This window comes from Gekko japonicus, unplaced genomic scaffold (genome assembly GCF_001447785.1).
Source record: "Gekko japonicus isolate JY-2015 unplaced genomic scaffold, Gekko_japonicus_V1.1 scaffold1140, whole genome shotgun sequence".
Lineage (NCBI taxonomy): Eukaryota > Metazoa > Chordata > Lepidosauria > Squamata > Gekkonidae > Gekko > Gekko japonicus.
In genome coordinates, this window is record NW_015164705.1 from 530,283 (window position 1) to 541,389 (window position 11,107).

The window sequence follows — 11,107 nt, forward strand, 5'->3', positions numbered from 1 at the left end:
CCTTTATTTCTTGAAGATCCTAGGGATCGAGCAAAATAAAAAAAATGAAAGCCCGCCTGTAGTACCTAGTGGGATAACAAACATCCAGGGGTCATTTCCTGCAGGAGCGCACAGGAGCGGAGCTCCAGCAGTAAGGAGCTCAGGGGGTGGGCACATGCAACAAGCCCCGCCCCCTGCTCCCAGCAGCCCTCAGTTGGGCCATGAGGAAAAAGACGCAGCCAGGTAAGTTGCAGAGCCCCCCCCCTTTCAGGTACAAGCTCTTCCTCCTCTGTGAGGGCAGATCTGTGTCTCTCCCCCCCCCCGTAGCTAGCAATCCAAAACAATCCAGTGGAGCCTGAGTGGTGGGTGTTGCCTTCTGACACACTTCCGATGATGTCAGGGGGTGTGGCATATGCAAATAAGTTATGCTAATGAGCTCCTGCACCTCTTTTTCTATGAAATGACCCCTGGTGTTCAGACATCAACAACGAGACTCAGAGGGGCTCAAAGGTGATATAAGCCTTACTGGTGGCAATGGGGTTGATCAAAGGCAATGCAGCAGTCATGGATCCTTATGGTAGTACTGTATGAAAGGAATGATAGAGAGGGTCCCTATGAGGAGAATGGAGTGATAAAAGTTTTATAAGGAGCAAGAGAGAGAAAATTCCTAGTGGGACCAAAAGTTTTCTGGAAGGCACTAGTTGCAATAAGAAGCGGGCAATTGGATCTTCATCAAAAATATTTAGGTACCCTCGGGGTCGTATATTAAGAATGAGAACAAAGATCAAGACAGATATTTAATATGCACAACCCAAATGTTACAGCCTCCCCTTTCTTACTATAAGGAAAAAAATGTCATTTGCGGACAGAAAAATGGATTGTCATAAAAACAGGACTTCCTCAATGACATGACATCACAATCCCACTCTCCTGTGCCACAAGTGAGTGAGAAATTGCTTCTTTACAACCTAACAATTCAAGAAATAATGACCTAGCAGTGTTCCACTGTGTATTGGGGCCAAGAGATATATTTTGTGCAAGGAGCAACAAATAAGAACTGAGTACTCACGAAGAGCAGAGATGTGTAAATCTTCACACACACTGGAGAATTCCTGTGTTGTGACATGAACAATCTATAAACAATAGAACCAATCTGAAATATATTAGGCATGATTGCAAACTTTATTTGTCTCATTGGCAAAGACAGTATGGACCCTGATAGACTGTGGCATATGAAGGGCTAGTGTCTGGGCCTTTAGCCTCTTCATTTCTACCATGCATTGACGCTGGCTTGTTTCAGGAGCCAGTTTGGTGTGGGAGCCAGTTTGGTGTAGTGGTTAAGTGTACGGACTTTAATCTGGGAGAGCTGGGTTTGATTCCCCACTCCTCCACTTGCATCTGGCTGGATGGCCTTGGGCAAGCCGTAGTTCTGACAAGAGCTGTCCTTGAAAAAGAACCGTTTCTGTCAAGAGTTCTCTCAGCCCCACCTGCCTCACAGGGTGTCTGTTGTGGGGAGGGAAGGGAAAGGAGTTTGTAAGCCGCTCTGAGACACCTTTGAGTAGTGAAGGGCGGGGTATAAATCCAATCTCTTCTCTTTAAGAGCCAGTTTGGGGTAGTGGTTAAGTGCGTGGACTCTGATCTGGGAGAACCAGGTTTGATTCCCCACTTGCACCTGGCTGGATGACCTTGGGCAAGCCGTAGTTCTGATAAGACCTGTTCTTGAAAAAAAACAGTTTCTGCCAGAGTTCTCTCAGCCCCACCTACCTCACAGGGTGTTTGTTGTGGGGAGGGGAAGGGAAAGGAGTTTGTAAGCCGCTCTGATACTCCTTTGTGTAGTGAAGGACGGGGTATAAATCCAATCTCTTCTTCTTCTTCAAAAAGGAGAACAAGAATCAAACAGTCACCCAGGCAGACCCCCAAAAGGAGATCATCCATCCCCTGATGACTTGAGAGGTGTAGCATCTAACAGTGCCACATTGTTGTTGTTGTTGTTACTACATATGTGTGTTTGTGTGCACCTGGAAGTCATGGCAACCTCTGACGGCTGACCCCTACTGGGGTCCTGGAGGATATTCAGAGAAGTGACTTAATAAAGCCTGCCCCCACCTCCCACTCTGGTATTTCAAGGAGGTTTCCCATTCAAGTACCATGCCATTCTTAACATTGAAACTAATTGACTTAGAAAGGATATAACTCTGCTTAGGATGGCACTACAAGAGTTCCAGTTCAAATGCTTCTATGAATCCATAAAGTGATTGTAGATAAGGCACTGTTCATCAATCACAGTATTTCATCTGCAGTAGAAGGATACTTATAATGGCCCACTTTAAAGAGGATAACATGTAATGTTTCCAAAATCCTATGAACACGTGTGAATGAAGATGATAATTAAATGCCCAGATGTTATTAGAGATTAGCATATATCGGGTACTATAAACCATAGAGAGAAACATACATTCTCTTGGAGATATATGCAGAACAATAAGGCTGAGTCACATAACGGTCCTTTATAAATTGATTTACTGCCTGATTCTATGCAGAACTAGGCAAGCTTCAAGTTATCTATTTCAGTGTGCATAGGCACAGTATAGGCTATTTCTACTTTTTTCCAGAAGAGTTGGGGATGGTTGATGTATCTTATCAATGAGTAGAAATGACATCTACCTACAGCATACCGTGTCTTAGAAAAATATTACAAGGTGGTTTATACAAGAATGTTGTAGTAACAGATGTCCAGAATGTCACTCACATCACTGTATAAATACATAAAAGTCTTTTTGAGCATTCAGTAAGTTTTGGAGTTTTGAGTTGAAGTAGTAAGTGGAACAGCAATATCGCTCTCACGGGGCCCCTAATCCTCTAATATTTTTTTTAAAGAAAGCATCAGTTAAATAAAATCTTCGGGGAGTGGCATGGAAGATTTCAGTTTTTCTAGGTGGGCCAAAAAACCTTGCAAATAAGATGCGATTTATTGAGCTTACTAATAGATTTATACAGTTGAAATAATTTGTAGTGAGATGTGTTAGTTACCATTTGTAAGTCTGTTGGAATCAGAGGGTGCGATAGTGAAATTCAGTTGAAACATACTGGGGAGTCCGTAAGCCTGGCTACAATGGGTTCTCTTTGAGGGGAGGATAAATACACATACAGAGAAGAAGGGAACTTCACAGACATATGGAGGTCATTTGGTAGAGGGGTCAGAAAGTGCAAGCAGGAAACAGGTACCAAGAAACACAATGGTGAATGCCGTCGCACCCATAGATGCCATGTTGGGAGATTCTACATCACAGAAATGTACCAATCAGGTTTCATTTATCTCTCAGGGTGGCCTGCATCCATTTGGTGATGAATGCAGTAAACATGTATAGACCATGCAAAGAGCAGATGACATGTTTCCAGAAGGCCCCCATAATATAATCTGGACCTCTACATTTAGTAGTAAATTACCTTACTTAGCTATATGATAAAATTGTCTTAATGTCTGCTAATACTCAATTATAAATTTTCTTCCCTGTCATATAAATCTTATCCTAAACATTTCAGAAAATTAATTGATGCACTGAACTCTTTTTCTGTTCTTCTTTGTAGGTAACAGGCTTTTGATAAACTTGAACAAAGTAAGCAAACTTTTTCAGACAAGTTAACAGTGTTTGTTCCATTGTTTGGAATGACACTCCTGTTCCACTGTAGCAGGCATAAGCCTATCTTGGAATCGTTCTGAAAGAGAACCTGTGTGGCTTTCAACCTGTCTTCCTCACCACAACTCATATTTCTTATATGGTTGTGAAATGGAATGAAAAACATGATCCATGTATCCTATTACACTTTCTCTAACATAGGAAAAGCTGAATTCGCCTGTATTTATAATCCACTTATTTTCTCAACTCTTTTTGTGGCCTATATGGATTTATTTATTTTATTTATTTATTTATTAGTTTGACTTATTATACCGCCCTAACCCCTAGGGGTCTCTGGGCGGTTCACAGGAGGTGTTCTAAGAACGTATTTCATCCTAACTAAGGCCACATGATAGGGGTGGGGATTTCCTACCAGCACCCTTCCATTTCTGAGGGTACATGGCTGGTAGGTGTATATGTATGATCACAGGGACTATTGGCTCTACAGTGCATTTGGTAGCAGATCAGGGACATGATGGTTTGATCTGCAATCCCAGAATAAAACCAGAGAATCTGTATGAAGAGCAGAGGGAAAACAGATACGTGTGGAGAAGGACAGAACCACTAGGGATGCTTTTTCTTTAATATTTTCTGTTAGTTTTCTTCTAGTTTTTGCTTCTCTTTGGATTCTTCTTTTCTATTTGTTTCCATTGGTTTTAGTGGGGAACAGTTTTCTGCCTGTAACTATGAAATAGTCAGGGGCTATTCCCTCTTCCGTGGGTGAGTTCCTGCAGAATTTCAGGAAAGTATAAGAAAGCATTGCTGTATTATAGGCAATTAATATTAACACTAGAAGCTGAGGTGGCTCAAGTGGTTAAGACGCTGAACTACAGGCTGTGGAAGGTCAGTAGTTCAGCAGTTCGAGATTCGAGTGTGCCGCATGATGGAATGAGCTCCCATCTCTAGTTCCAGCTCCTGCCAACCTAGCAGTTCGAAAGCAAGAAATTGCAAGTAGATAAATAGATACCACTTCAGTGGGAAGGTAACAGCGTTCCATGCGCCTCGGTGTTTAGTCATGCCGGCCACATGACCACAGAAACGTCTTCGGACAGCGCTGGCTCTTCGGCTTTGAAACGGAGATGAGCACCGCAACCCTAGAGTCGGATTCAACTGGTTTTCGAGCAAAGAAACCTTTACCACCTTTTTAATATTAACACTGGCTACCATGTCGACTCAAGAAAGCATGTTGGAACAAATATATACATATATAAGGGGATCTTTATGTATGAATCCAATCCGCCAGTTTTCATGTAAACTGGGGCTGTAGTTATATTTTCTACTTAAAGATACCCATCTTTTATTAGCCATTTTCAGCCTCCTACAGCCTTTTACATGCATGTAGGGATTGACATGGGATTGTGGTAACAAACTCTGCTCCCAATCTATATGCTTTCATTGTACAAAAGTACAAACATGTGGCTCACTAAACCCTGGAGAAACGCACAGCATTGTATGTGCATAGGTATTATGCATGTGCTTTAATTAATGCTCATAGGCTTGGATTCACCTAGATTTCTACAGCTGTAAGAAGGGAGATGATGTTTATTGTCTCCCCTTGTGAAGGAGAACCCCAATGCCTCCCAAGCTTTTCCTGAGGGTCCCTCATCACAGCATTTCAAGGGGAGTTCTGGGCTTCCACTGAAGTCTATGAGGGATTCATAGCACAGCTTGCTGCCACTGTCTTGCTGCCTCCCTTATGCTCATTATCCCTCCCCTCAATGTATTAAAAAGGCATCTATGATCTACAGAACAATATTGGGTTAAGCCAAAGTGTTGTTTCACACAGGCATGTTTATTACTGAATGGTTAAGACGCTGAACTGCAGGCTGGGGAAGGTCAGTAGTTCAGCAGTTCAAGACCCGAGTGTGCCGCATGACGGAGTGAGCTCCCGTCTCTGGCCCCAGCTCCTGCCAACCTAGCAGTTCCAAAGCAAGAAATTGCAAGTAGATAAATCGGTACCACTTCGGTGGGAAGGTAACAGCGTTCCGTGAGCCTTGGTGTTTAGTCATGCCGGCCACATGACCACGGAAACGTCTTCGGACAGCACTGGCTCTTCGGCTTTGAAACGGAGATGAGCACCGCAACCCTAGAGTCGGATTCGACTGGCTTTCGAGCAAGGGAACCTTTACCTTTACCTTAAAAGCACCAAGTGCTGATTTCCCCCATAAATGGCTGAGCCATCAGATCCACTGTTACAGACAGAACTTCCATAGCACCTAGTATTCCATCAAATACAATGTTTTTCAACTGCATTTGTTCAGGCAGTGTCTTGTGAGTCACCATGATTATTAAATAATTGAAATGAATAAAAATTGTTGTTACATGCAGTGTTTGGCTTTGGCTACATTATACAGGTTCTATTCCCTTTCTACATTACACAAGTCAAGACTCCTTTCAGATACTGAAAACCAATGTTTGTGCTACACTACCATTTAATTTACAATGTATTTTTAAAAATTTGTGCACACCTTACATGTATATGAATTCAGTTTGAGACTGCCTAAAATTAATTTAGATAAGAGCATTCTAGCCATGTTTATCTTGATATACATAATGCCTCCATCCAGATTTTTTTTTAGCTGGCACTGAATGGTGAACAAAAGAATCCTGATTAACAGGTCCAGATGGGTAGGGGCTATTCAAAATACTTAAAATATACTGCACTCTCTCCTTCCTTGACAGATAGTTGAAAAACTGGATTTGCCAGAAAAAGAGAAAATAATTTTTATTTGGTGGGACTAGGGGGCTGGAGGAATTTTCTGGCTTCAAGGGAATTGCTGCTCATTTCTGATAGATGCTGTTTTGGAACACACATTTGCTTGCAAATGCTGGTATGCTTGCTCCCGACCTGCTCAATCTGTATATGTAAAAACAGGAAGTTGTTTCCTTGCAGTATCACAAGGCAACTGCTCCTGCAAAACTACTTCATGAAACCACAGGCAAGTATGTTAAGAGTTGTATTCATCATAACCAGTTCATGGATGTCTAATAAAGTGAATTTGGATCAGTACTGTTGAATCTGATTTCACAAGGGTGCAGATTCAAATCAGGATTTTTAATTCAGTTGTTTGCACACAGCTAAGGAGGAGTAGCTTGATCCTGTTTTTATTTATTTAAAAATGTATAACCTGCCTATCTTTTCTAAGAAAGGCACTCAGTTCATCTCTGGCAACTTTCACCAGTTATATATTCACTCTACATAGGCTTGCCCTTGAGGCTGACCCGGCAGTTACAGCTGGTACACAATGTGGCAGCACGCCTGCTGATGGCAATGTCTGTGCAGGCTCATGTTTGGTAGGTGCTCTGCCACCTGCACTGGTTGCCAGTTGAGTTCCTGATTCACTTCAAGGTGTTGGTGGTAACATTCAAAGCCTTACATGGTCTGGAACCAACGTATCTGAGGGACCACCTTCTCCCATCTACGCCCCGGAGAACATTGCGCTCTATGGATCAACATGTCCTGGTGGTCCCTGGGCCAAAAGACATCCGTCTTGCCTTGACCAGGGCCAGAGCTTTTTCTACCCTGGCCCCTGCCTGGTGGAACATGCTCCCCATTAAGATCAGGGCCCTGCAGGATCCCCTTCAATTCCACAGGGCCTGTAAAACAGAGCTGTCCCACCAGGCCTTTGGCTGAGGTGGCGGGTGTCCATATATGGCCTCCCTGAGGTTTTTGTCTCCCATCCAACAATAGCTGGCTATATCCGTCTGCTGTGACCATCAATTTTAATGTTACTATTGTGTTTTAGTATTTTAATTGTATTTATTTTATCGCTATTGTGTTGTTACCCACTGTCACAGGCTGGGGTGCCAGTCAAAGGCAGTCCAGAACAGGCCAAGAAGACAGTGCAAAGTCCAAAAAGCCAAACCGGGGTCAGGAGCCAGAGCCACAGAGCCAAGTCCAAAGTCAGGGGGTCCGAAGGTCTAGGTGCAAGAGCCGAGCCGGCGTGAATGCCAGCAGCAAGAAAGAGTACTGCCCAGAGTGTGGAGTTATACACTGCTACCAATTAGTCAGCTGCACGATCAGCCAGGCTCCTGTTAGAACTCTGGGCTGGCTGAGCATCCCCCTTGTAGCCTGGCCTCTCTTTGCCTGCTTGCTAAGTTTAGCCACAGTCGCTCCCTTAAATGAGTCACATGTGGGGGTGAGTCAGGAGGACTTTCAGCTTGCAGTTCTTCCCCCTTATCTGGGCCAGGTGTGAAGATTGCTGTTACAGGCACTTGCCAGCTATCCTCCTCTGCTGCTTCAGAGGGGCCAGCTTTGTTTTCTGCAGGCTCTATTGACACCCACCCTGAGCCTGCTTGTGGGAAGGACGGGCTATAAATATGAAAAATAAATAAATAAATAAATAAATAATTGATGGCACCCCTGAAGCTAGGTAATTTTCTGTGGGGGGGCAAAGATGGGTTGGGGGCACCACTGCTCCTTCTCTTCCCCTGGAGACAAGCCCCCTGACGGCTGTGTGGCCACCCACCCTCCTAGCCTATCCCAGCCTCACTGATGGGCTGCTTTCCATGAAGGCCACATGTGAAAGGGATCTAAGAAGAAGAGATTGGATTTATACCCCACCTTCACTACTCAAAGGAGCCTCAGAGTGGTTTACAATCTCCTTTCCCTTCCCCTCCCCACAACAGACACCCTGTGAGGTGGGTGGGGCTGAGAGAGCTCTTGACAGAAACTGCCCTTTTTCAAGAACAGCTGTGCCAGAGCTATGGCTTGCCTAAGGTCATCCAGCCAGGTGCAAGTGGAGGAGTAGGGAATCAAACCCGGTTCTCCCAGATTAGAGTCCACGCACTTAACCACTACACCAAACTGGCTCTAGGTGTTCTGGTTGATCACAAGCTAAACATGAGCCTGCAGTGCGATGTGGCTGTGAAGAAAGCTAATGCAATGTTAGGATGCATTAACAGAAGCATTGTGTCCAGATCATGGGAGGTGGTAGTTCTGCTCTATTCTGCTATGGTCAGGCCTCACCTGGAGTCCTGTGTCCAGTTTGGGGCACCACATTTTAGGAAGGATGTTGACAAGCTCGAGCGTGTCCAGAAGAGGGCAACCAGTATGGTGAGAGGGTTGGAATCCAAGTCTTATGAGGAAAGGCTGAAAGACTTAGGTATGTTTAGCTTACGAAAGAGAAGGCTTAGAAGGGACATGATTGCAGTCTTCAAGTATCTGAAGGACTGTCATGTAGAAGATGGAGCAGATCTATTCTCTCTTGCTTCGGATTGCAAGACTAGATCTAATGGGTGGAAATTACAAGGGAGTCGTTACCGGCTAAATATCAGGAGAAACTTCCTAGCTGTAAGAGTGGTTGAGCAGTGGAACAGACTGCGTCGGGAGGTGGTGGATGCTCCTTCGCTGAACGTTTTCAAGCGGAGGCTGAATGACCATCTTTCAGGTATGTTGTAGGGCTATCTTTCGGCTATGCTCCTGCAGAGTGCAGGGGGGTGGACTAGATGACCTTCCAACTCTAACATTCTATGATTCTATTATATGATTCTAATTCCCGCAGCTCGGCCTGCAGGCAGCTCTTCCTCCCACCCTCAGGCTTCTCCACAACACACTTGCCTCTCTCTTGTGGCAAACTCCTCCAGCCCCAAAGCAAAACTCACCACCCAGGTGAGGAGGATGCAGGTGAGGCGTGTGGTAACATCACTCCCTTTGCTTGCCCCCCTTCCACCCCGCAGCCACTTGGGGAGCAGGGGCAAGGGCTGGGGCTTCGGGGAGAGCAGCCAATCAGTCCCGGGTGGCACCTCCCTGCTCTGCCACCTGCTTCCCCACCAGGCCCCCCTCCTCTTCCTTCTCCCTATCAACCACCTGCCTGGCCAACCATGAGGTACACAGACCTTGTGGTCATCGCTGGTCACCCCAGAATCAGGAAGGTAGGTGGAGCTTCTCTGCTGAGGCTGCAGGCGAGGAGAGGAGGTAGAAACCACATTTCTGTGCAATGCAGCAGAAAAATGGTGGGGCGGGCTCTCAGATTCAGGGGCGTTGGAAATTTGGGAGGAGGCATTCCCCCATGCACTCCTGGCTAGCTATGGCCCTGATTGATAGCCAGATTGAATAGTCGGTGAAGGAATATCTTTCAAGTGCTAAAAATTGCTCTGAATCAATCCAAATTCTCCTTTCTAATACCAGATGGGAGGGGGCTGTCTGTTGTGTTTGATTAATGAGTTCTGCTTGTGTTTTTGAAGTTCTGTTTAGGAGAACTCATTCTGACTTTGTGCAGTGAGCCTTACTAAAGAGTTGTTGTTGTTTTTTGCAGTAAGCCTTACTAAAGAGGTGAAGTCATTTGGACAGGCCTAGTAAATTTCCCCGGGACTGGTTTCAAATATTCCATATTAGATAAATATATTTTAAAAATGGGTAATGAGCAGGGAAGTATCTCTGGAATTTTGCAAAGGTTCCTGACCACCATCTTGTCACATAGTTACTTGAAATTGTTTAGGTTGCTTGGAGGCCATTTTTGTGACTGAAAGCAAGGGTTCATGCTGCAGCTTTTGTCATTGATTTGTACTTTGCTGTTCCATTTACAAGGCCTTTTTCGGACTTGCCAGTGGACAGCCACATGGATCTTTGTCTGATGAATGTGGTCAGTGGGTTGAATAAGCATAAGAAAAACACCCAGCCCAACTCCTATTGACCAAATATGTCAAAGCACCCACTGGACCAAAATGTCCATAGATAACTACAAAGAAGAAGAAGAGATTGGATTTATACCCCGCCCTTCACTACACAAAGGAGTATCAGAGTGGCTTACAAACTCCTTTCCCTTCCCCTCCCCACAACAGACACCCTGTGAGGTAGGTGGGGCTGAGAGAGCCCTGACAGAAACGGCTCTTTTTCAAGGACAGCTCTTATCAGAACTATGGCTTGCCCAAGGTCATCCAGCAGGTGCAAGTGGAGGAGGGGGGAATCAAACCCGGTTCTCCCAGATTGGAGTCCACGCACTTAGCCACTACACCAGACTGGCTCACACACCAGAGTGCCTCACAAAGAGGGAACTACGCAGCTCCAGCCTGTCTGAATGTCAGACCCTCTGACCTTCCCCTTAATCCAAGATGGGGAACAGCATGTTAGGATTATGCATTGAAACCATGCTGAGCCAAGCAAATTCAGGCCAAGGGTGATTTAGAAGTGTCACGATGGTGGGAAAGAGGGGATTCACATACTGACCCAAGTCACCGCCCAGAGACCAGTGTTCGCCAACACTCTTTGCAGAAGTCTCTGACAGCAGTGATTTTGTTAGCAGTCAGACCCTTCCTCCTGCTGAGGGGCAGTTTATAGCTTAAAGAGCCAGAAGCACCCCTCTATAAATCACCCCAATAAGTGCAGGGCACTGCTTGGATCACAGTGGACCAAGATGGATGCCAGTCAGGCAGAGGCCTGGAAAAGCAGTTTCCAAGGCACAAGTCAAAGAGGCTGGCTGGCTACTACCCCTTCCTTGCCCTGGAGAGAT